This window comes from Archocentrus centrarchus, chromosome 17, assembly GCF_007364275.1.
Source record: "Archocentrus centrarchus isolate MPI-CPG fArcCen1 chromosome 17, fArcCen1, whole genome shotgun sequence".
NCBI classification, from domain to species: domain Eukaryota; kingdom Metazoa; phylum Chordata; class Actinopteri; order Cichliformes; family Cichlidae; genus Archocentrus; species Archocentrus centrarchus.
The window spans coordinates 3,831,729-3,859,727 of record NC_044362.1 but is presented as its reverse complement, the minus strand read 5'-3'; the positions used below and the strand labels follow the sequence as shown (position 1 = coordinate 3,859,727).

Here is a 27,999-nt window from a genome sequence, read left to right as displayed (position 1 = left end):
TTACAGTTTTATAGCACAGCTGTGAGTCTTTTGTTATGGAGAAAAAAAAAAAGCATTAACTTATTTGAGAAGCATTATTATTTAAATATGCCAATAGTTTATTTTTGAGCAATTTCTCAAGTACATCTACAGCTGAATGCTAATAAAAGAGCCCGTGTGAAATTTGACTCAGAAGTGCCTTTTTGTTTATACCTTTTGGGAAGAAAAAATATTGAGCTATATATCTATATTGCCATTCAGCTAAAAAAATACTCGAGATATTATTTTTGGTCCATATTACCCAGCTCTAACATCCTTTCAGTCCATGGCGATGTAAAATTTGACAGTGGTGTTCCACGAGTTTCCAGTTCATGGCAGACTTGAGCCTTGTTGGTTCCTGGGTTGTTCCTGAACATCCTAACCAGTTTCCTGTCATCTGTCGGTGACAGTTTGGGTCTTCTTCCAGACCTTGGCAAAGTCGTGACATCTCATTAACTTGCACCTACGTACAGTTGTTTGAATCGATCATCGTGGATCTGGTACTGTAGTTGTTTAGAAATGCCTCAAAGAAATCTACAATTCTCCTTCTTAGAGCTTCACTGCGTTCCTTGGACTTTCCCATTGTTGTGAGTATTGGTCAATCCAATAAGTGCTGGTAAACAAATTGTTTTTTAAAAAAAAAACAAATTCCCATGACATTCATGGCCATGAGTCTGTGCAAACTGCAGACCACAGCTGTAAAATCTTCTTGTATTCTCTGGACAAAGAATACCTCCTGATACTGCATCTTAGAATCAAAAAGAAATCTTGACTCTGTATACCACCACAGTGGATTTCCAAAACACTCAAGATGTGATTCAACTGCAGATTTTCAGGTTAATTTAATGGGTTTAACAAAAGTATTAATTGTTTGGGAATTACAGCTGTTACTATGCCTAGCCCCCTATTGTCAGAGGCCCAAAAGTAATTTGACAATTGACTGACAAATACCTTCATGGCCAGGTGAGGCCTGTTCCCTCATTATTCCATGACAAATTAAGCAGATAAAAGATCTGGAGTTAATTCAGAGTGTTGACATTTGTTGCTGTTCATGGCAACTCTCAAAATGAGGTCCAAAGAGATGCAGATGCAAGTGAAAGAAACCATTTCAGGCCGAAGAACCAAAACAAACCTGTCAACAGATACCAAAAACTTTAGGATTGGAAATATCAACAGTCTGATACATCCTTAAAAGAAGGAATGCAGATGCCACAGCTTATTTTTATTTATTTATTTTATTTATTTATTTTTTGCCATCAAAAGATTGCACATAGTTACCTTGAGGTCCAATGTTTGCTTTTTTTTCTGTTTACTGCACTTATGAAATGTAATACATTTTGAAAGCATTTTTCTTTTTATACTGTTTTTCACACATCATTTCTCAAATACTGATGTGGGCATTGCCGTCATCAGTTTGGTTCATCAGTTCAACAGAAAGGTCGTTGTAAAGATCAGCATTTGATTAGTCCAGGCGCGCATTACAGCGTGATTACAGAGTCCCTTAGATTCAACATACATTGAAAAGCATTCATTTTGTTTATGTGCAGAGGGTCAGCCAGCTCACATAATGAAAACTCTCATTCATATATACAAACCGACTGTTTTTTTTTTTTTTAAGAGAATGTGCTGTATCCAGCTCCCGTTATACAACCACCCCAGAGCCCTGTCATAGACCACCTATCCTCTGCAGGAAGCTGTATCTGTAGGTCCATACAGCCCCATTATATTTTCATGCTATTTAAGTTTATAGGAAATTGTGTTCCAGAAAAGAATGTTGAATATTTCAGATGGCCCTTAGCAAAGCAGGAGAATTATTACATTGGATAGTCATTTCCAGTGGAGATGGGCATCAGCAGTATAACCTGGCTCATCAGGGAGCGTTCTAAGCAGAAGACTGCTGACAAAGCTTTCGACAGAAATAGCTCATGACTTGCAATTTAGAGCGAATGGGAGTGGAGATCATTTTAGAATAACACAGTGTGAATATGCCTATGGTTTCATGAGACATGGAACTGAACAGATGATGAGATATTATGAAATTGGCCTTCACAAATACCCAGACTTGATTTGGCCAACTTACTTCCAACTCTCAAGGTGGTTAATGTCCTGATACGTCAATAGCGCGTTTTTGTACAACTCTGCAGGGGAGCGTCACCATGCAGGAAAAAATAAAGGAAAAACGGGCCTTGAATCCAGGGACACACCTCTGGCTCCCACTCACAGACCCTGCAGTTGTTTGATCTCGTAACATTTGTGCTTCATGGTACTAATGTTTTTGTTTTTTTCTGCATTAATATATGGGAGATGAAAGAGATGTGGCCACGTGGAATGGGAATATAGTACAGCGGGTAATGTCACTGATATTTGAAGATTTGCTCGGGGACAGACTTGTTTGATTTTCTCAGCATAAAGGCAAACATTTGCTGCAATGAACATTAATACTTGAACGGGGATAAAATATACAGTAGAGACAGTTCACAGTTCATGTCAACGCTGACGTGGCTCAGAGGGCTGCATTAAATTTGCTGTAACGCTTTGTGTCGGGATTGCTGACAATTTGTCATGGTGTTTAGTGTTAAACCGAGCGTGTCACTGCTGTCATTTCTTGTTAATAGTGTGTTACAGTATTAGAAGATAGGAAGTAAATGTTTGGTATATTTTTATTAGCTCTAATCCAATCAGGTCTGTCTGACATGCCTTGTCACGGAAATTAATTTATTTATTCAAAGATAGCCGGGTACCATATTTATGATACGGAGACTGCGCTCAGGTTGTTTTTTCCAGCACAGCTGTGGAAATGATTTCCAAATAAAACACTAATCAAAAGGGGCAGACATTTATATTTGTAACACCAGACACTGTCTTTGCATTACGTGCCTATTTTTGCAGTGTACAAGTTCCAGTCAGGAGGGGGAAGCAGAGCTGGATGTCAGGCTGAAATAAATCCGGAGAGTGTTTGTTCAAGCCATCACATGTACTTAGAGTGGTGCTCAAAACTGTGGGAGTTGATAGGTCCCTTGTTTGCCATCCGTCCTACATTACATCAACAGCTGCTGCTGTAGCCTATCCTTCCCAAACGTCCTCTGCGACAGCCAAGTCTGCTATTTGGGATTTCTTTTGCTTCAGGCAACATGATTGTGACACTGAGCTCTCTTGGTTGGAGTTATAAGGTGTCAGCCTGAACTACGTCATTGCAAAGGAGAGGGTTCTTCTTGGGAATGTGTAGGAGGAAACAATAAAATTGATGACTGAAGAATTTGCAAAATTTGTGCATGACTAATTGAGATATCTACCCATCCCTGAAGCTTTGTTTGAAGTGACAGAAACCAGTTGTTATCAGTTACCTTCACCTTTTTGTCAATATTTCATAACCTCCTAAGCCCATATGAACATGAATTAAATCAAGCTAGAAGGTAGTGTTTCCTATATTGCTTCTAGCCTGCAAACAAGACAAAACTCAATAAAAGAAATACACTCCATGAAAAATGCAAGACAAGATATTTGAGCATAACATCCTCAGGGAACTCACTCCCAAGATGGCAGTTTAATGTATAGATTATTTTTGTGTTATTTTAGAATCATGTGTTGACATGAGTGTGTAGAGTTGTGCACGTCTATATAGGAAAAGCAAACGGGTTGCCTGCATAACATCACACATATTGATTATAACAGATGTATATCGGCTGCTTTTGGATTTACATTTCATCCATGATCCCAATGAACTTTGTACTATGTAAAGTGGTTCCACCGACTGAAAGGGAAGCATTCTGCTGCTGGATGTACTGAATATGGGGTTTATATATATATATATATATATATATATATATATATATATGCGTGTGTGTGTGTGTGTGTGTGTGTGTGTGTGTGTGTGTGTGTGTGTGTGTGTGTGTGTGTGTGTGTGTTTAGGAGTTTTAATATCCTACATAGCAAACTAGTCATCCTCATTATCAAATGCTACCATTGGTCATTGTTCATTGTTTAGATTTCATAACACATGCATAAATAACTACTTGGGCAGCCAAATTATCTTGCCTGCAAAGTATAAAGAAGAAAGAATGTTTTTCTTTACAAACCTATATTTCAACTTTTTCGAAATTAAATTATCTGAATAGCGCTGCAGGAGCCACAGTCACGTATTTGCTGTATTAAAATTTAAATTTAACTTCTTCCATCACAATTTCTTTGTTCCAAGGGTTTCAAAGACCTGTGATCACACACAACAATAAACTTTACTTTGCCTGTGACGTTTAAACAGCAATTATATATTTCCTTACAACATCTGTGATAAAAGAAATTAGCATTATGTAAACCTAATTAGGGGAAAGGACTGTATGTTTAAAATGGTTTTTCATTAATGAGCTGAATGGTGTTATTATTATTATTATTAAAAAAATAAACATGTTTACTATTATTTTTCTCTATTTCAGAACTAAATGTGAAGTCATTATCATTACACGTAAAAGCTATTTCCATCTCTCTGTTGTATTTATGGATAAGCTTGGGTTTGTTTGTTTTGAGTTGTATATGCTTTAGCATGCAATATGCCAATCATCCTCAATTATTTCCTGCTGTAACAGCTAATTGGCTTGCATAGCAGCAGCTTCCACATTAGCTAAAGTATGTTTATTACCACTTTTTTTTTATTGAATACAATGTGAGTTGTGCCACAGTGAATCAGAGAAGCCAGTATTCACATACTCTTTATGTGCTATCACATTTTTGTGCAGGATTTTTCTGCTTTGGCTGTTGCCAAAAGCAATAACTAAGTCTTAAGACAGCCAGGCTAAGCATTGTATTAAAATGAGATAATATAGTCGAATTGTCTTTTGGGGTTTATTCTACCACTAGCCAAAAACTGAATGTTTTGTGGAAGATATCAAATCTCGTTTCTGATCATGGCTCACAAGGTTTCCGGCAAAGTGTCTTTGGCATGAATAACGCAGTGATATGCAGAGTACACACAGCTGCAGATTTAAAGAAGAGTGAGCGTATGCAGGTGCATTATAAAGCCGTCTCATCCCGTTCCTTATTTCAGATGCACTTCCCGAAAGGTACATTTTACATTTAGCCTCCAGGTGTGATCTGTCTCATTGTAAAGGCAGATATATACACAGATAAATCCCTACATATTCAGACACACACACCTTTATGACTACATCTCAAGTTAAAACAGTGCACATGTACACATATTATACCTGACAGGCAGGGCATACATAAACCATGACATCTCTGAATATTTGGACTCTTACTGTGCGCCGTGGGAGACATGATTGATGGCAGCAGTCACATTGCATGATGGCAAGCCTGATCGATGGTGACAATGACATCAGCCACGCCTTTCTAGTTTTTTGCCAGAGAAGCGCACAAAAAGCACCCTGATGAATGATTTTATTTTATTACGCTTGATGAGCCCTTACAGTTATGATGGTACACAACTGTAACAACTGATATGAGCCAGGTTTAAAAACACTGTGTGTGTGTGTGTGTGTGTGTGTGTGTGTGTGTGTGTGTGTGTGTGTGTGTGTGTGTGTGCGTGTGTGCGTGTGTGTGTGTGTGCATTTCCTGTCGGGGCTGGGGAAAAACTCAAAAAAATGAGTCATGAAACGGGGGGGAAATGTCAACAGAATATCACAAGCACCGGAGATATTAGTTTTCAGCACAGCAAAATAACAGCATGGTGCATCTTGAGAACAGTAGGTTCACTCATGGGTGCTTGTCTTCCTTCCTGAAGCAGATTCTCATCCATTCTGGCCTGTCTCTGGTAAACAGGCCATCTTGTAAAATACACATGGCAAAGTTTGCTCCCAGCCAAAACTGACAGATACTAAACAAAAGGACTGCAGGGAAACTATGAGCGAGACAATAAGTTCTTCCGTGTTTGACACTTTCTGCTCACGCTTCCTGTCTCTCCATCTGCTCAGCCGACTCCGTGAAAATGCTCGATGTCGCCTCAAATGCACGCCACCCTGAAAACAAATCCTGTAACTAAATGTCACGCGCATCCCAACATTCACAACCGCAAACATGCTTACACATCACTCACGCCCATCCTGCTGATTTATTTATGAAGGCTGATTAGGCTGGAAGGCCAACACAGGCCAGTTGCAACACTTTGTGGGTAAATTGCTATTAGCCAGAGCTGCTTGCTAGATTTACAGCTCCATAATGGGGGGGAATTGGAGGAGCGATGGTTGGTTTAATTAAAGAAGCTGAAAGAGCTGAAGAGCAGCTTCCTGTGCACTGATGTGTGTATGCAGAATATGCAGGGTGCTGGTGCATGATGAAGGGTAGATCTGTGTGTGTATACATATGTTTACAATATTTACTTAAAATGCCTGGACTGAGCTCCCTTAGCTTGAACAGTATAGGCTCTTATTCTATAAGAACCAGGCTCTCTTTAAAATAACCTCGGCTGGCACAGGTTGTTGGTAATGATGATTGCAAAGTTCATCTACTCAGATCTAACTAGTTTGGGTGGGGTGGGGGAGTCTCTACCAACCCATGTGGGAAATATGGCGTTTCTCAGATCCATTGTTTTTTAAGCTTTAATGGATGACAATAATCCAACATTTATGTTAGATAGGAGCAAATAAACTACACCAAGCTGTGCTGTAGTGGTTAACACATTTATCCTATGCACCAAAGAACCCCAGTTTGATTCCATCACCCTAACATCAGGGGTCACAAGCTGGTGTGCTCCTAATTTCTGGTGTAAAATCAATCCCAAATCAAACACGTAGCTCTGCATTGCAACTCTTAATGCCGCTTTAAAGCCTAAAAGCAAAGATGCATCCCCCAGCACTGACACGCTGATGCAAAGTGAAAACATACGTATATACCCTGATTGTTTCTGGCAGAATGTTCAATAATCAAAAGCCGAATCAAAGATTAATATTTGTGTTTATGCATTTCTTGCTGGAATACAGTGTTGATCTACTTAAATCAAAGTTGACATGTGTGCATGTCTCCCTGCCTGTGTCTCTGTGTCTATTTTAACCCAGCCATTACATAATTCCCTATGGACCAAGTACTTTGCTTTTATTTTCCAGGAAGTTTCTGCAGCCATCCTGCTGTGAATCTTCTGTGAAAGACAGAGGGCAAAGGCACCCCGAGGAGCTGCTCAGCTGCTAATGCTCCCGTTTTAAAACACTAAAGCTGGAAGAGTCGCGGCAAAGAGCTAGGAACCAAATTAAGCACTTGAATTTTAGATTTTGGTAGTATTAATGATCACATACTGGTTCACACTTTTTCTTATGATAAACAAATGCCATTTAAAAAATAAAGAAACAGTCGTCATAAGTCATTTGTACCAAAACTTTGGTGTTTATGTGGGGAAAAGAATGACGAGATGGCTTTTGTTATTTTTTTTTCCCCCCATTGTATCAAAAATTTATTGATTTCTTTTTCTTTCTTTTTTTTTTAATAAAGATAGACAAAAGCAGGTCTGGGCAAATGTGGTCAGCTACAGTCCTGTTTACTGCACGTGCTTCTGGTGAATTCTGGCACCACATTTTCATTGCTCATCAAATAGTTGGGAAGGTCGGAGTTCCTAAGATGAAGGTAACACAAATGATTGTGTTATGCCATTAAATTAACATTTTCTTATAATTTTACAGACAAGGAGGTCCGATGCTTGCTATCCAGGTCTAATTTTAACATTACTGTTTTATTACTGCCCAGAGACGTTAGCTACTACATTAATAATAGCTTAACAAGATGGATGCATGCAGACTGGAGGAGTCAGGGGGCTGTATGCTGAGGTATCCTTGGGCGAGATACTGAACCCCAAGTTGCTCCTGCTGCATCCAATTTTTTTTTAGCAAGTATACATAAGCCTCTTGTGCCTACTGTACTGAAAAAAACAAGTACAGTCATGTTTTCAGAATTTTGATATTGAAATGTAACGTAAGTAAATAACAGTTCTGTTAACATTCCTAATAGCAACTTTAATCAAATAAAAGCAACATTAATAAACAATTATTTAAAAAAGAAAAAGACCCAAACCTGCTGTTTAGCCATAAAATCTAAACCTCAGTATGTCAAAATGACAACTAAGCAAATATATATTGTGGTCGTTAGTGAGGTAATGTGTGATGTACTTTAATACTGCCTTTTAAAGAAAGAAAACAAAAAAAAGAAATTACATATTTCTGTGTTAGTTTTATTTTTAGTTTTTAAATAAAATATTTAAATGTCTCCTGTATTAACCTGTAATTGTTCTTATAGCACTGAAAAGTCTCAGCTATGAAAGAAGTCACATTAAAAACGTCCATGAAGACAAGCGGCACATACCGTAACTTGACCATTAATTTATAAAGTGAGCTGCCTTTATGTTTTTGTCAGCACCAACGACTGCACAGCCAATTTTCTTCCTGTTCATCAGGAATTTATTTCCTCTGTAAAACAAGTTACTGAAGCCTTAATGATCTCCTGCTGTTTGAATTGGGCTGACAAAATGCTTTTAGTGCAGTATTAAGCCAATAAATTAGACGTGCAGCCTCTCAGTTCAAAAACATTATCTAAAGCAACATTATCCCTATTCCCCTATTATATTGCAGCCTCAACTTTTATGTATTAACTTTCTTCCCCAATATAGTGAATAACTGTAGACATAGATTCCAGCCTTAATTTATTATTTAATATTTTTTATGAGTAAGTGTTGGATGAAAATGTTTCACGCTAATGCCAGTAGGGAAAACCCTCCTATCATAAGTTCTACACTAGCTTACTAAATAGCCAGTTTTTACACATCCTTTAGGTGCTTGGTAATGCAACTAGCATTGTTTATTAATGCGACTAGCATTGCCAAGCCCAATAAACAAGAATGAAAACATTGCGCGTGAAAAAGATTAGACAATTAGCGAGATATTTTTGTCCAGCAACTTTAACTGTAGTAAACAGCAGGGCTACAGCTATAAACCTTTCTAGTACAGCTGCTACCTCAGCTAAAACACAATTACCCACACAGTAACTCTCCCAAAGGGCCATAAATGTGTTCTAGTGACAAATCTCCACCAGACGCTTTGTCTTTACTCTAGAGATACAGAGAGTCTGCCAGCAGCTTCTTATGACTGTTTAGGACTAACTAGGGGTGTGATGTTCTCAGAAAGTGAGTCCACTGCAAGAACGCAACACCGGTGTGTTCAGTCCCCTGCACTGGTTAAATCTTTCCAAAAGTGATTTGAAACTTGCTTCCCTTGTTGCCTAATGCCACTGAGATATGTGTAGCTGTGCTGTGTGAATATAAGACTGGCTGGAATCTGGGTGTTACAAGGAGCCAGGACCAAAGGGGTGACCTAGCTGGTGAGTGAACATAAATGTTTGTATAAAAACATTTTTATTATCACTATTTTACCTGTTGGTAAGTATCAGCTCTACATCACTATTCTATAATGGTCAGTCAGTCTTACCCATGACTCCTGACTATCCACATCAGTGCCACGCCTACAACAGCTGTTGCTCTGTTATGAGGTTTTGTTGTCACGTGACTGCTAATCATGTGACCATGTGACGACTAACACTGTCACCGCTAACAATGTGATGTTAACTTGTCTGCCACTTTGGACATGTGTCATGTAGGGTCAAGTGAATAAGGCTTGAGACCAGCCTGTAACCATCTGGCAACCACTTGACACAAGGGAAAGAGGAGTATTCCCCAACCGGCTGGCGAAAATCTCTCGATGGCCACCATGACTGCCTGTAGTTTGCATGGAACATACCATCTTTTCTGCAGTTTCTGCAAACACTTGCTAGTTAGTCTCTGAGCAGAAGTGAAACTGTGAGAAGTGTAACCAGAAACTGAGACTGTTTTCCTTCAAAGCAAAAGTTGCGTCTTTTGAAACGTGTTGGCTGCAGTGCTGAGGCACAGCCTTTATTTTGAAATCAAAGATTCTCCATTTCTATTTTGCATTGTGCTTTTTCAAGTTTTACAAGCGCTCAGCTAGTAGTTAGATTGTTTGCAGACAAGTTGCTGTCTTCAAGTACAGGCACCAATCTGCAATCACAGGTTTTTGGTTCAACGCCATTTTTGTGACCAGTTTAACCCAGTGACAGCCAGCATTCAATCACCAAACAGTCAGAGAATACGCGTTTTTCTCTCATGACTGGTCGTCCCTCAAAGGTTTCAGGTTTATCCTCTAATTTTGTCAGCTGTCTGTCTTATCTTGCTGCAGGAACGGTCTAAATTTTCAGATTTTAGAGAGATCAACCATCATCTGTCAGATTGTTCATTCAGCACCAGTAATACTGTAATTCATCATTGAAGACCCCGTCAGTATTTGGGCCTTAGGATTTATATATTTCCTTATTAAGTCAAGCTCATCTTCAAATGAAACACGAAACACACTAAAGCAGAGAGTCTGTTTGACAGATTTTGTTCTTACAAGTATTATACTTTATATCTTTTAACTTTCCTCATATTTCTGGCTCAGTAACTTAAATGCCACTGATTATTAACTCAATTTCAAAAAGCCAAAATGTCTTTTTGCTACTGCAGGGCATCAACCAAAAACAGAAATAGCAAAAATAATCGTATTTCTTCCATTTTTCCAATCAGTCTTGAGAAAAGCTTTCGTTCAGTAGATAAAATAACTGTAGGCCAACTCAACAAGAGGACAGAAAATCCCAAAGAAACTGTGAGCAGAATACAAAATAAATTTTGTACTTCTTAAAGGAACTGCTGCCAGTACTTTTATTTTTAAGGCAAGTTGACAAAACTAACTTTTCATAGCTGGAATTGTTTCCCTGACAGGTCACTGAGAATCTATGCAGTCCTGATAGAGACCGTCAATCCCCTTTGATTTTCAGCTTTGACTTCAAAATGAATCTGCCTTTGCTTTGTGTTTCTTTGTATGGTTGCAAAAGAAATTATTTAGTAATCTGACTTGCACCCAGACTGCTTAGGAATCTCCATGATTTCCTGAATACATCTCCTTTATCTTTTCATGTATAAAGCCCTGAAATTGCATTCAAGCATACATAAATACAGACACACCCACAGCAGTAAAAAGCTGAGGTTCAAAGTATTATACAATGATTTATATTTCATCTCTTGTTCATTAACTTACTGAACCTCAGACTTGGAACCTCCTCACCCTGGTTTCACACACTTTTTGTGTGCCTGTATGTGTCTGCTAATATGGGAATGAGTGTTCCTCTTTGTGTGTATCTATGGAAGTCCATAGGAAACAAAAGGGCCAGCTCTTGTGCATTATCCTCCCTTGATAAAAAGGGAAAAACATGAACCCATTAAGGCCTTGGGTCTTATCTATTAGCCGCAAACAATCTCAATGACCTTTCTGTCTTTGCTAATTTCACACAATGGCCTGACCTTTACGCAAGTCTGATGCAGACATGTGAGTAGTTAAGGATCTTCACCGCAACAATGCGGCTTTATTCTGCCAGCGCAGACAAAGAGGTCTGTAATTATCTCCTCTATTATTACCGAGCTTCTTGGGTTTTTTTCTTTATTCTCTGCGTGTGGAAATTTGGTATTAAAATTATTCGTTTTCCACTTACTGAGATTCAAAATTTATGCCCATTTGTTCATATTCTGTATTGAGCACTTGACTGATAAATAATCATGCTTCAAAGTTAATTTCAGACTGATTATAACGTTGCATTTTTGATCAGTAAGCTCAAAAGCACAGGGCATGGAGAGGGTGCTCTTCAACATTTTTGTAAAAATGTTATTAAAAAGGCACTGAAATATGTAAGTGGAAGGATCATTGAGCAAAGCCAAAATTTGCAATCACACAAGCTTTTATTTTGAAAGTTTGGTCAGTGCTAATCAGCTAGCTATCTCAGCTAGCTGATCAAGTATGTGCTGCCAACAATTCAATTAAAAGTACTAATACACAATTGATAAGACTGTCTTTCTAAACCTTCTAGAGCACCGAGTTTACCCTGGCTAGAGTTTTAAAACTTTTAACTCTTTTTTGGCATTAACACATTAATGAAACAGTGTTTCTTTAATGTGTAAGGACCTGTCAGATCCATCCATCCGTCCATCTTTCCATCCATTTTCTGCCACTTATCCAGGTCCAGGTTGAAGTCCAGTGATCTGAGCTGAAACAGCCAGACCTTCCTATCCCTAGCCACCTCCAACTCGTCTGCAGGAATTTTTTTATATACTTAATGTGGCACACTCTTTATATTTAGAGTACTACAAAAATTACAGCAAACACAGAAATTTACTTTCCACTCCTGTTGTATTTTTGTGGTCTTTGTGAACCACTGTCAACCAAATTGGGAAAAGTTATTTTGTTCCAATTTGCGGCATTACAGAGAGTGTGTTCAAGCATGTCCTTGTGCAGCATTTGTCTTCTTCACTTTTGTCCACAATTTGGTCATTTGATTTCCCTCAGCGCCTCCTTTAGAACAACAGAATCGAGGCTTAAGGATGAGCATAAACGGAGCCCCTTTTCCTCCATGTCTTCATTTAATTGAGTAATCTGCTCTGCCCTGCCCATAAGCACAGTAAGCCAGTTGTCGGCTCAAAGAGGCCCCTCACTTCAGATAAATGAAAGGCAAAAAAAAAAAAAAATGTTCAAGACCGGGACTGGATTTTGCCCTAAATGGAGAGAGGGGAGATACTCGTGAATTCTATTAAGATGTATGAGAAGACAGTTGCCAAAGCCATTTAATCGTGCTTCCGTTCTGCTTAATCCTAGCCAGGCAGATGTGTGCCTGTAGGTGAAGCAGGACGGGGAGATGATGAGTCATGTAGCTACCCAGAGGAGGAAACTGGGGGAAAAAAAACAGAGTCACATATCATCCTCCTGCAGCTGAAAAACTATAACTCAGGTGACAAGAGAGTGAGTCAGATTCCCTGTAAAACGTTTCCTTTTTTAGTTGTTGGTGTGAAATATGTGCACAGACTCAATGTTTGCATGAGTGAGTGGCGCATATAATATCCCTTATATTTAAACACTATTCTGTCACCTCTCATTCACACCCTCTGTCTTTTTCGCAGCCTCATTTTTTCATTTTTTCCCCCCCAGGCGTGTTTGTCTTGTGCGTTTTCACTTCTGATCATCGGCAACATAAAACAGGGCGCATAAATCGCGCTGATGACCTTAAGGAGAGCCAATGCATGTAACCATAAATTTACACGATCTACAGGGATAGAGAGGAGTGCACGAGTGACCGGGCACCTGTGGATAAGGTTCCTGACAAGCTCGTCACATTTCTGATGCAGTGCAAAGGGTAAGTGTTTCAAATTACCACCAACCAACATACGTCATGGCATTGTGGTGCTTTTGCTTTGTTCTGCAGTATTGCCAGCCATAATGATTCTGACCCAAAAACACAAATGCTACACAGACCCAAAGTGAATTAAAAGACAACACAATGCTGAGTGTCAAAGAGGAAGTGCTACTCTGATTCTTTTTAGAGCAAAGGAACACTTACAGGCTCAACTTACACACTGCAGATTTTTCACATGTGCATGTCCCCATTGCTTTAAGACAGCAGAAGGGATTTACTTTAATTAGCAGAAGAGGAAGACTTTTATCCACTTTAATGCAGCTATGTATGTGAATATAGTTTAAGAATTATGCTTGTACAAACTGCTTCACTGATAATCCTGTTATAATCACATTCACTTTTCATTTTATCCAGATCTAAATGCATCTAGTTTGCAATGTTTTTTGCTTAGTTCAGTGCACTTTATTTATTTAGTTATTTTGGTTGATAAATTTGTTGCCAGGTGTGTTAAACATATCTGATTCTGAGGCATTTTTTGGCACAGTGCCTTCAGCTCCCTCTTTGCTCAAAAAGTTTCTGTTTTGACCCCAGTGCTGCAAACCTTAACTATGAATAACTGAAAGGAATCCAGGTCCATATACAGAGAAAGGTGGGCTGGCTATGGTGCAAATGTGTGTGACTTTTTTTTGTTGCCCTGGTCCAAAAGTCAGTCCAGTGCCCAGATATTTAAATAATATAAAACACACACACACACACACACACACACACACACACACACACACACACACACACACACACACACACACACACACACACACAGAGTTTTGTTGGAACTAGCAAAACTTTTGCATCTTTGTTTCTTGGCTTCATTTAATGTTGACCAACATAATGATTAATCCACACTCAAAAAAATATTTACACCCATTATGCTGACTTTAAGTAAATTAAATGGAATTTAGTTGACTGGTATTCATTCAGTTTATACAAGCATATTTTCCTCAATGATTAATTATTTGAATAAATAAAACTTTGATTTTATATATTTCAGTTACATTTTACTCAGAATTGCTGGTTCATGTTTATGAGGGCAAAGAAGTTTTTATTTTATTTATTTTTGAGTTTAGGAATCCTAATCAGGGCCAGGACAGAGAAAATGATTATTTCGATTTGTAACACAATATTAGCTCCTCCAATTATCTGCCAAAACAGCACAATAATAAGCACAAAAACACATAATCCTACCTGACACGATGAGGAAGATCCATTTGGCTGTATCCCTCTAACATTTACTGCTTTACCAGTGAATACAAACAAAAACAGCATTTAATGTAAATAGGCAGCAGGCTGTGTCCTACCTTTCTCTAACATGATAATTCCTGACATCAGACTACAGGAAACGGGCTCGCTGACTGTTTGCAACATGGACTAAAAGTGATCGCTGTAACTCTGGCTTAGCTGTTCTCAGCCAGTCTACTGTTAAATAATTTGAAGCAGACAGAACAGCGTGGGTGTGTCACTGTCACTGTCAATAAGCTCTCTTTATTAATACATAATAACCAGCCATTGGCCTTATAAATAAGTTAGCTTGTAGCTGGGTTTTAAAAAAGTATGTTGAAAAAAATCAGCTGTCTTTTATTTCTGACTCCACTTATTTATTTCTTCATTTTTGCTCGCCTGCGCGTTTCTCATGCGGATAAATTGACATCGCAATCAACCATCCTGAAGTTCTTCCTGTAGCATGCAAGCCAAAGATTATTTACAGTTCAATGCAAAAATCAGTCTTATATTTTAAGCATAAACTGGTGACATTACCCAGTAAACAATCATTCTTCCCAGTGAGCTGCGCATCAGAACAACTCACAGCTCCTGTTGTATATGCAGTCCCTTAAATGTATGACAGTCTTCATTACATGCTGACACGCAGCATCGCGTCAGAAATGCTCAATGCCGTATGTACTGTCAACACATAAGTATATATTTTTAAAAAAGCATAAAATTTATACAATACTTTCATGAATTTTTCCTTCTTTTGTCACGTCGTTTCTACTGCAGTGTGTATTTGCTGTCTGTGACGGGTGAATGATGCTACAGCATCAAAGCTGCACTCATTATTATTTTACATATGAAGAGATGCCCAAAGCAAAAGAGATGTGAAAAAGAATTTCTTTAGTGACAACCTCACATAGAGCGATCTTCCATCTTAAATTAAAATTACTATTGATAATCTGACTAAACTAAACGATATAAAAGCATGAGATGATGTGCCTTCTAGAAATATGCTGTGTCGTTGATATGTTTGTGTTACTGTATATATTTTGTGAATCATACAGCAGCGAGTGATGATCTGCCACAGCTGCTGTACAAACATGTCCTTTAACCTTTTTTAAGAGCTTGCATAAAACTGACATTCCCTCATGTCATGAGGCCGGATTCAGCAAAATGTCAATAAGTTAAAAAAAAAAAAAAAAAGGTGAAGTTAGTTTTGAAAGTTAGTCTTTATACTGGTGCCAAAAGGGCACTGACCTTTGCACTGTCTAGCTGAAACACCACGAGAGCCGTCTGGTCTTGCAGCACTGGAAACCTCTTTGAAATGCTGGTCAAAGCAACGGAGAACAATGAAGAAAGTCCAGAGTTCAACTATTATTTTTGACCTGTGACGGTTGAGTCTTATCATATAAAAAGTGTTCCTTAGCTCAAGTTCTCGGTGAAATATGTAACTGACCCTGAGGTCATACTTTTGACACGCAAAGTATCGTAAAGTATTCATGTGGTGTCCAAAAGTCCGATTCACGGGAACACGTCATTTTCTTCTGATAAATGGTAAAGAAATAGTATAGATGGCAAGTAAAGCTATTCACTCACAATAAAAGAAAGTTCATATTGTACGCACTCCTTTATAAACTGAACCTTGCTGAACTGCAAGTCTGTGACCTGTGACAAACGCATTTGTTAGTTAAGACAGCGCAGTTTCATTCAAGTGCTTTGTCTGGTCATGATCAAAACTGCCCATATGAGAAAATCAAAATAGGCCTTTTAACACAATTTGGTAAGAATTTTGCTTACGAGGTAGGTTTTCTAAATAGAGAGTGCCTTGGTTAACTCCAGAAACTGGAGTATAAATGCAAGCAACACTTTACTGAAGCTAAAGCACCATGACTCCATACGGTCCCAGCAGTCAGGGAGTTTAATGCAGTGCTATTATTAAAAAATAATAGTTTTTTTAAAGACCAAATTGCTTTACTTATTTCACTCTGAACCAACATAAATCTCAGATCCACTTTGGCTGGACTCCCCTAACTAAAAGTAATGCAAGAGTAAGCCTGGTAAGAAAACCAAAAATAATTTTCTAATACATGCATACATGCTTTCATCATACAAACTTTTTCCTAATTAATGTGCCTTTCTTCTCTGGATAATTAGACAGCATTAATCAGCTGCCACCAGCTCTAAGATAAATGTGAAGATGAATGAATATGTTGCGTTGCTTTGTGCCCTGTTTATTTGTTTGCTGGTCTTTGTTTGTGCTTTATTGTAGACATTAAAGGTACAGTCATTAATTTTTTTATTTACTAGAAGGAAAGGCTATTGTACTCATAAATATACATAGTGTGTAATTAAGTCTTCCGACAATTTGATACATTCTCATGAACTTAAAAAATACATAGGAGCCGTCACTGGTTTGTGGAAGCCACCATGTTCCTAAACCATATTTGAATACAGTGGCTGGGAAGGACATCTCCCTTCTGACACATGTACTACATATGTGATGGCCACATACGCAGTACGCCGTAGAGGGAGAAGAAGAAATTGATATTGGCAGCTGAGGTAAACAGTGGACTGAAACACGTCGGTCAGCCACGGCCAGGCTAAAGTTAATGTTTGTGATTGTAGCTAGGATGATGCACTTGAATTGGGAGAGGTAAGAAAATAGAACTCAGTTGAGTGCAATCTACTGACATCTAGTGGTGAAAATTTTACACACTGTAACTTTAAAAATGAGCGGCGGTAATTAAATACTGATTTCATGGTACACTGAATTCAGTATTTAAGCTGATTTTATTTTATTTTTTAAAGTTGAATAACATAAACAGTTGGTAAGAAGACAAGCACAAAAGTAAAAGAGAAGAGAAAAGAAAAACAAGCTCCTCTAACCATCCATGGACATAGGTTTGAGAGTGTATCGGTGTATCTCTAAGATGCTTGGCAGAACTCTCTGCACATCTCCCTCAGACTGTAGAAGGACATCTAATCGGTGGAGGATTTCCATACCTGCCTCCGGTAATCTTAAGTACATCACACATCTGGCTGGGCTTTATTTCAAGAGTCTAGAAAACAGATAAGCAAGTGACAGAGATGGAGATAACAGTAATCCCCGAGTGGCGCCAGGTCGAAAGGAGTGGCCACTGCACAGCGACAAAGTAATAAAGGGCCCGGGGCCACAGTAAAGCTGTACGGGGGAGCAGGCAGAGAGATAAGATGAGGAGAGGCTGGCAGAGAAAGCAGAACAATGATATATGGAGAGACGGAATGAGAGAAAAAGGAAGAGAAGAAGAAGAGGTGAAAAAGACGAGGAGATGACGAATACGTTGCACACATGTAACACTGTGGGGGCAATGGAGGAGTCTGAGCTCCATTATTGCAGCTCTATAAACTTCATGACTACTTGCGAATGCCTTTAATGTCTTCCAGACCAAGTGATGAAGAGATTCATTTGTAATTAGCTTAAAAAAATGATACTAACTGGCAAGATATCACATCACTGATATATAATCATGTTAAAATGGCAAACACGTCCAAACAAATGCATTTGTACTTCAGACTGATTCGCAGCTGCATTCATTATGCTGCTATGGCTGCATTTTAAATAATATAATGGATTTCTCTTTATTCTTTTTGGCAACCACTTATTCATGCATCCAGCAGACAGATTAGCAATATTAGATTTCAATTTCTGTTCATTGTGAAGTCATCTTTTATCTCTTTTCTTGAGTGCCAGCAACTCCTATGAAAAATATCTGTTACTTTAAAATGATTTTTACCGAGACTGCATGCAGGTATTGTGCAGCAAGCTCAGAGCTAAAAGGCAGCCGCCTGCTGCTGCGAGAAAATTTCTTTTTAGGCTAAAAACAGAGCTGCTAAACAATGAGGAAAACTGACAATTCTCTGTTGATTTGTCGCTACAAGCAACAAGTTTCACATCTCATGCAGTCATATGAGTGATGCTGCTTTTCTGCAGCTTCAAGGCTTGGAAAGATTGTGGCCTCTGATGTCTCTTGATGGGAAAATCCTCTCACATCTGTCCCATTAAATCCCAGTTCTCCTGGCTTTACAGGATACTTAATATCAAATTTAATGTTTATTTATTTCCTAGATCTTATTTTCTTTTTTGATAACCACAGCAAAATTACCTCACTTTAGCTGCCATCACAGCATTAGTGAAGAGTAAAAAGCTCATCCTGCACCATGCATAACTACTCGAGATGGAAATGCACGAGGTTTAAAAGAAAATCGTGTTATATTAATTGCTTAAAGCAAATCCATAGCAGTAAGCTGATTTTTCTATTAAATTTTTAATATCACTGCCGAGCATGTCATGATAATAAAATCCACTTAGGCCTTAATACAATTTCATACTAGTTGAGAACATTTTAGTTTCCAATTAAAAGAAAATCATAGATAGCCAGGAATTACGGCGAGGTTGTTTTCCAAAGCGGGGCTGCTAAATTATATAGAAAATAACTCAGTAGTTGAGTGCATTATAGCAGAGCTACACCATCTTTCACCATATTGTGATTGCAGCTCCAGTTGCAACCTGTGCCTGACAAGGACAGGGAATAACAAATCTCTTCAGAGCAGCATTTCTGTGACAGACCTGAATAAAACGTTTGACTAAAGTGACAAATATTTGAAGTCCTTGAACTGCCAGACATGTGCTTGATCTGTCTCACCAGACAGTCTCCAAAGTGAACACGACACACTTGTGGAAAGATAATAGAAATCAAACTGTGTTTTTCTTTTTTTTTTTTGTCTTATCTGCTGAATTTGGAACAGCTAAGATATGTTTGGATTATGCAGCAATCAAACACATTTTTCCTGTTAAGTTTTTCTCGGGAAGTAAGTCAAAAATATGTTAAAAACATTTTTAAATTGCAGCGTTGGTTTCTGTCTGTTTTTGGATCACCTGTTGTTTACTGGGTTCCTGATTGTGACACCAAGATGAATCTCTTCCAAATGACTGAGAGAAATCAGTTCTCTCAGTCAGGTTTCTGAATCTATGAATGGCCACCGAGGATATTGTTGTTTTATACAAACCAGGGGCCTATTCCAGGAAGCATGTTCAATACACTCTGAGAAACACTTATCAGAGTTAGTTCAATCAACTCTGTTAATGTTCAGCCTTGGTTAAGCACATGCATGAATAGACAAAGAAAGCCATCAGCTTTGATGCCATGATTCACCATGGCAACAGGTAAATAAAAAGCAGAGTTTCCATTTTAAGCAAGTGGACTGAGGAATACACTATATTGCCAAAAGTATTCACTCATCCATCCAGATCATTGAACTCAGGTGTTCCAGTCACTTCCGCGGCCACAGGTGTATAAACCAAGCACCAAGCATGCAGACTGCTTCTACAAATATTTGTGAAAGAATGGGTCGCTCTCAGGAGCTCAGTGAATTTCAGCGTGGTACTGTGATAGGATGATACCTGTGCAACAAGTCCAGTTGTGAAAATTCCTCACTACTAAATATTCCACAGTCAACTGTTGGTGGTTTTAGAACAAAGTGGAAGTGATTGGGAACGACAGCAACTCAGCCATGAAGTGGTAGGCCACAGAGCGGGGTCAGCAGATGCTGAGGAGCATAGTGCGCAGAGGTCACCAACTTTCTGCAGAGTCAATCACTACAGACCTCCAAACTTCATGTGGCTTTCAGATTAGCTCAACAACAGTGAATAGAGAGCTTCCTGGAATGGGTTTCCATGGCCGAGCAGCTGCATCCAAGCCTTACATCATCAAGCACAATGCAGTGGTGTAAAGCACACCTCCACTGGACTCTAGAGCAGTGGAGACGTGTTCTCTGGAGCGATGAATCACACTTCTCCAGCTGATGTACGAGTCTGGGTTTGGTAATTGCCAGAAGAACGGTACTTGTCTGACTGCACTGTGCCAAGTGTAAAGTTTGGTGTATCACCCTGAAAGAACGTCTTTGGGATGAATTAGAGCAGAGACTGTGAGCCAGGCCTTCTCATCCAACAGCAGTGTCTGACCTCACAAGTGGAAGAATAGTCAGAAATTCCCATAAACACTCCTAAACCTTGTGGAAAGCCTTCCCAGAAGAGTTGAGCTGTTAGAGCTGCAAAGGGTGGGCCGACATTATATTAAACCCGAAGGATTAAGAATGGGATGTTACTCAAATTCATAAGCATGTGATGGCAGGCAAGCAAATACTTTTGCCAGTACAGTGTATGAATGCATGTCAGCGTGGACCATGACGTTTATCTTAAAAAACAGGTCATCAGTCATCATCACAGTCAATATGTAAGCCTGATATAAACTATATAACTATGGGCATAATTTACCCAACTTGAGTTTTCATTAGATTACATTTAATTTTTAAATGTAATTATTCAGCTTTAATCTGGAAAAAATGTAGGTGACAGAACCCTGAAGATAAAATGTAGAGAAACAGATCAGACATTTACTGATGGACCTGTGATATTATTTACCAGGTAGCAGATATACGCTCAATTTTTATTTTTTTAATTAACGATTTTTTTTGTGACAGTTAATGACCATATTGTTGTTTCAGTAATTATTCAGTAAAAACTTAATGTACTGGTGGGCTGTAACAAATAGAGAATTTCATTATTTAGCCATTACTGGATAAAAATGCCGAATACGATTTACATGCTTAATGAGATTTTAAGACTTGAGCAGTAGTTTCACATGTAACTCACCAAATACAGAGCAGCTTTCCACGTCTTTAATGAAAGAACGTTTTATCAGGAAAGGCAAACATGTCTTAACAAATGCCCAAGCTTTTATAGATTCTTTTTATAGATTTCAGTATACTTTTTATTAGGATGTGCCATTTTTAGGGAAAACAGTCCATTGGGACAAAATAAATCACTATGAACAGATCCAAAATGGATCCAGGTGGAATGAGCTGGGGAATGACCGGAGCTGAACTGAATCTGTGTCTGATCCTATTTGAATTTGTGATTCATATCCATTTGGGATCCGTCCCATCATGCAAGTGGAGTCTGACCTGGACTGGGTTTGCTAATCCCACATTCAGGTGGATCCAGTTCTGGGTACACCCACTGAGACTGATTTAGGTGATTTTCAGTGGAAAATATGTTGAGCTCAGGCTCTTCATAATATTGTTTGACAGCATTTAATGACTGACTCTCAATCTGCGAATACATTTCAAGACGATTCATTCACATCATCTCCAAGATCCAACAATGACAGTGATTTTTCCACTGATTACAATGTGAAAAATGATTGATCATTGAGCTTACACATGAGTTTCATTTCAATACTGTAAACTGGGGGAGGGACTGACAGCTGTGTTACTGTCCACAGAGACACAGAGTGAGAAAGACAGAGATTATCAAGTTTATTCTGAGCTGATAATACATCTGTGAAGTAATCACTATATATATATATATATATATATATATATATATATATATATATATATATATATATATATATATATATATATATATATATATATATATATATTAGGGGTGGGACTCGATTAAAAAATTAATTGAATTAATTACAAGCTTTGTAATTAATTAATCGAAATTAATCGCATTTTAATCGCATTTCAATATTTGACATGAGAAATATTAATTTAAGTTCAGTTGATGAATAAATCAATATACATAAGCTTAAACTTCAAAATGTTGTTTATTTTCCCACCAGTCTACTACACAGACCAATGAAGGGTGGAAGTGCTCCTGTGATAAGCAAACACCTGAAATTAAAGTTAAGCATCATAACTGGATAGTTTTATTCAACATTAATGTCTCACTTGTTATAGTTGGAAATTAATCATTCTCTCAGCTGTATTCCTTGATGTTGAAATGTGTTATGCTTGATTTAACAGCTTATTTTGAATTAAAGACTTAAAATTAAACCACAAAAAGGAGAAAAAGTTCGTTCTCCGTTTAACCAGCTGTTTTTACACAGCTGTGCTTCACACTCACGGTTGCTAGGCGACATGAGCTACGCAGAGGTGACGGCAGGTGACGCTGATATGAAGGCTAGCCGCTCACTTCCGGCCTTTGTGGTGTTCATGGGCTGCGAAAGACGTGGGCCGGGTCCTTCGCAGGATGCGGCCCCTAATTTGGACATTGTGCGTCGATATAATCTGTATGCCGGGAACTCGCGCACTGAGAAACGTTCCACGGTGCAAAGTGCGATTAAAATGCGTTAAAATTTTTAACGCGTTAATTTCCCCGTAATTAATTAATCGAAATTAACGCGTTAAAGTCCCACCCCTAATATATATATATATATATATATATATATATATATAGTGTATGTGTTTTATAGCATAATGTTAACAGGTGGGAGGCAGGAGCTAGCTAGCTTCTGCTAGGCCTCACATCAGCTAATTCAGGTCTCTAAACTAATCTTTGTCCATGTTTGTGGTTTTGGTGACTTATGGAGTGTTTTCTGAGCATTTTTAACATAATTATCTGGTGTACTAGCATGGTACATGAGGTACAACCCATCTAAGGAGTTTTTATTTCACAAACTTAACAATTAGCACCAATTAGCAAGTATTTCTGTCTGTGTATTTGCATCCATGTATTCTTTAGGTGCAGCTTCTTTACCAATATTGCTAGCATTAGCATTAGCTAGATTGCGCCATCCTCCCGGCGCACTATGACCACCTGTGGTTGTAAAAAAGGATTCTAACTGTATGAGTACAGCGGACAACGACTCCACAAACAAAGAGAAAACTGTATGAAGAAATAAACTGAGAGCATTTTGTCTAGACGCTCTGCAGTATTACTAATGTGATGAATCCATCAGTTTTCAGCAGTTATTTATGATGCTTTAACAATATTGAGCAACTACATATATCACAACTCCTTTTTTAATTAGGACTGAATGACGTATGTCACAATGATGGAGAGTGAGTCGGGATGCACTAATGCACGGGGCTGTCGGCATCCATCCAGAGTAGAGCAGGGGCGGCTTCTACCCTTCCTGCAAAAGCGTCACCATTGTGTCTGTGAACTCGCTTCATAATCACCCAACGTGATGAAGATATATATTTTTTCTTAGTTTTTAAGCTGTAGCAGTAAAATTGTATTTATTATACTAGTACAAGTGGCTCTTATACACAGCTCTAATTTCTCCTCAGCTGCCATGATATAACTTAAACCTTATAAAATCCTAGTGGGGATTTTTTTGTTTGTTTGTTTGTTTTTGCTGTTGTTTTATTTATTTATTTATTTTAACCCCGACCTTGCTTGACAGTTATCTTTTCCCCCAGGTATTTCTTTATGACCCTGAGACCAAGCCGAGCCATTAAATATTAAATATGTATTCTAAAACTGTCACAAATGCCACAGAGTCTTGTTTAGGATGTTGTATCTTTTAGGAGTTAAAATTGGCAGCATATTTATGCAGTATTTATGGGTGAAAGCACAGCGGAGGGAGGGATTTGCAGATGTGTCAACAGTTAAATTGCCTGTTGCATAAGCCTCTATGTACACACATCACAGCATAATTTGATAACTCAATTACCAACCCAAACTAACTTCTAGCCGACTCTCTGCGGGCATCACTGAAACACTGAAATCCACTAAGAGGCTACATTTCAAGAAAAAGAAGTTCCTCCTTTTCACCCTATTTCTTTGCTAATTAAAAGAAGTTTTTGTATGAACATGTGTCATCACTGCTGCATCAGCTCAATTCCAAAAGGAGTTTCTGCTTTAACTCTCATTTTCCCCCTCCCACTCTCTGAGTCCTCCGACTTTCCACAAACATCAGAGCGTTAATCTCATTATTTTGTGGGTATGTGTGCAAAAATATGCTCAGGCTTGTGTGTGTTTCTGCATTTCACAGCATTTGTTTGTGGGTGCATGTCCATGCAAGTACAGAAGACTGCTTATATCTGTGTGTCAGCATGTTTTAATACAATATTCAAACGCTCCCATGGTGCTTTTACATCTGGGAAATATTAAAAGCTTCTCCATAACTGCTTCCCCGACTGTTCCGGCTTACGCAGAGTGAGAACTGAGCTTAATGCAGAAAGCTTCTCTTCTATCCTGCCAAGTGGACGCACTCTGTGACTCTCCCCTGCCACAAAGCTTGATATTTAATGCATAGGTGCCACAGCAGGCAGTGATGGACGGGGGGAAGGCTCAAGCTGACGCCTCGCTGGCAGAACGCAATGCTGTCAAAACGACCCAGTGCCTGTGAAACACATCCCATGTCTCAGACCTGGCTGTTAGCCTCCGTTAGCTGTTGTTCGCTGGCGTTAGTGAAACTGTCTTTAAAGAGGATGTAACTTTGTTGGACTCTGACGCTCAGCGAGTAAACTGATACAATGTCAGAAAGTAAACTGTTTATCAGAGGGAAAGTCAAGCCTAACATTAGCTGGTATAAAGTTAGCTCATAACGAGCTTTTGTTGTTCAGCCAATTCTTGTCAGCTGTCCGGGGACGGGAGTGTCGCATGTCTAATCTGCTGACAGTAAGTAATTATGACAATATGGGGAATAAATAAGAATGTTTGCGCACATTTTTATAGGTTAGAGCCCTGACTTAGGATCAGGAGATGATGCTTGAGATGAGGAGGAAGAGGATGGCATTTTATTAAGATGCCAGTGGCGCTGTCTCTGTCCTTTGTGTTTTGCTTCTTTGGTGAAGGGCACCCCTACACCTAATGATAAAACAGTGGTATGATCCTTCATAGAGTGTGAAGGTGCAGGCACAAATTTAAATGCCTACAACTTCTCCTCCACCTTTGGTGTACTACATAGGTACTACATAGGTGAGGTGGCTGTAGCTCAGTAGGTAGAGCAGGTCACCTACTGATCGGAAGGTCAGTGGTTCAATTCCTGGCTACTGCTGGCTGCATGCCAATGTATCCTTGGGCAAGATACTTAACCCCAAGTTGCTCTCCGACCGTTCTGTCGGAGTATGAATGTGAGTGAATGTTACATAATTAAAGCACTTAGCTTAATTAATTAATCATGGAAGTGCTTGTATGAATGGGTGTGCATGGGTAAATGTAAAAACGTGTTGTATAAGCGCTTTGAGTGCTCATATCTGAGTAGAAAAGCGCTATATAAGAACTAGTCCATTTGCCATTTACATAGGTGGCCAGTCCATCAATTTGCTGGAAGACGCAATTACACATTAATCGATGGATATTTATGAGTAAAACATTCTTTTTCTACTAAATACACTCCAGAAATGACAGAATGTACCTTTAAAGGCACCTACGTTGTTTGTATCAAAGCTGAGTTAAAAATGTAATGCTATTTGAATCAAATTGGTATTTTTATTTATGCCAACACTGTCACTGATACTGCAATGCTTGTACCCTCATCTTTGCTGATATTAACAGTCAAATAAACCTTTAAATCCAGTCACATTCCCCTCATTGTTTAACCTGCTGTCTGCATTTTAGCTGCATTCTCTTTTCTGTGCAGAGAATCTATTTATTCCAGCCACTATGCTGTGCCTGCTGCCTCAAATATTAAACACATCGCCTCCTGTGCAGCACAGTCTTTAAAATCTTTCACAAGCTCAAAGCTGAATCACAATTGCGCTCCATCAACATGAAATCGAGATATTTGGGTGTAGGAAAGCACCGTGGACTGCCACCTCAAATGCTGAGCACACACTGGGCTAAACAAGCGCTCCACATGACACTGATGACCCCACATTGTGAAATGTTATGGGCCCGTATTTTATCAAAAGGTTGTGGAGGAAACATTTGTGTATAAATTGAGGCAACAGTAGAAGCCCCATCTTCCATGCACTTTCAGCACTGCTTAACTCCTTGACAAACAGCATGGTAAGCACATTCATCTTTCCACATATTGAGTTCTTCTGTGAAGAGCAACCTAAGATTGACCCCCGGGAGATAAAATTACAGCTCGATGTAAAGAAAAGAGTAACAGCCTGTCGCAGTACATGAATCAAAGATGGGGGGCTGCATCACCCATCAATCAAAGTTCAGTGTCCTCATTAAAACCATCCCTGTTTGTGAGAGTGTTGCAGATAGAGAGAAGGGGTGTGTGTTATGTCCCCTCAGGCCCATTCTTCACTCCATTGGCCATATTGCTCACTTGAAACCACCTCATCAACTTTAACACCTTCTGTAAGTTGATGCACCCATCAACCTGGTCAAGGTGATTCCCACGCATTCGCATTTGATATGCTCATTACTTCAGTCAAGGTGATGCATGCACCTTCACTGTGCACCCAAGCACTGCAACACACTCACCTTTCCAATACTGATATTCATGTCTGCAGACACACACCTACTATATACACTACTACTGATTTGAAATACTAAAAAATTTAACAAGCTCCGGATGTTGAAACGTTTGATCAGTGAGAAATCCCCGATGGCGATGGTCCCAGAAAAAGGTCACCGGACCCGAGCCAGACACAGATAATGACAAACATCCATCTTGACGTGCAAGGGGCAACTGGGAGGGGCATGAAACCAGCAGGGCCTATGATATATTGTGATGTGGTGCGTGTTATAAGCTGCCGCTCCAATACTTATAACATCCTCAGACGGCCTGACCAGCTGCACTCAGTTTTCAGACTTTTTTTTCCTCTCAGCTCTCAATGTTTCCTTGAAATTCTCAGTGTAGGATTACAAGTGTAAGAGTGTCGTGATCTTTTTTTTTTTTTAATGGATCAATGCATCATTGTCAGAGGGAATGTAACACAACCTAAATGTCACTTCCAGGACAATGACAAATAAGTGAATCATTGTTCAGATGAATGGCAGTTGGTATTTCTACAGATACTTATTTTGAAAAACCTCAAGTTCCTGTTCGTGTTCCGCCACTTTCCATATTTCCACAAAACTACCATTTAATCATGATCATACACAAGGTCCAAGTCAGTGATGATACTGAGTCTAATGAGGTCTGGACAGAGTCCCACTCTGCTGACAAGACCTTATGTGCCAATGCTCCTTTACAGTTCTGAACATACACTGTCATACTTATCAAAGAAAAAAAATATATATATACAGTACCAGTCAAAAGTTTGGACACGTTTGTTCAGGTGAGGGGACTGTGACCTGTGAAGCGCAGGAAAAATAACATGGTGTCTTGTCAGTGACCCATTACGCTTCTGCCAGTGCTGGTGTTATTTTTCTGCTTGGCAAGTCAGATTAGGTCAAGGCCACCAAGGAAACGGTCCAGTTGTCCTCAAGTGTGTCTGGATACATTTAAATAAGCTTTTCCACAGATTTATGATGTTCTGGGATCATCCATCAATTTGCAAATAATCCAAAATAAAAAATTTCTTCAATTTTTCACCTCTCACTTGTATTGGGTAGTTAAACCTTCCAGCTAGGGCTGTGGCATATCATATCATCCATGATAATACTGGTGTGCATTTTTACGTGATAAAACATTATTGCTGTTGCGCTTATGTTCCCTAGTGTGCTCAAATGAAAACAAATGTCTCCAACAAGTGTTGCAGAAACCCTTGCTAGTTCAAATCTCTATGAGAGAAAGAGCAAACTGTGGACGGGAATCACCG

The 27,999-nt window shown here is 38.9% G+C and overlaps 1 protein-coding gene across 2 annotated transcripts in view; it reads right to left on the bottom strand.

Moving 5' to 3' along the window:
- brinp2 (bone morphogenetic protein/retinoic acid inducible neural-specific 2) overlaps positions 1 to 27,999 on the bottom strand; it is a 236,099-nt gene that overhangs the window by 185,638 nt on the left and 22,462 nt on the right. Inside the window, exon 1 of one of the 2 annotated variants that reach the window (XM_030752751.1) lies at positions 14,583 to 14,685. The exons of the other annotated variant lie outside the window; for it this stretch is intronic. The gene's annotated coding sequence lies outside the window, so the exon portion shown is untranslated. Of the gene's footprint in view, positions 1 to 14,582; positions 14,686 to 27,999 lie in introns of those variants that run through there. 2 annotated transcript variants of the gene reach the window in all.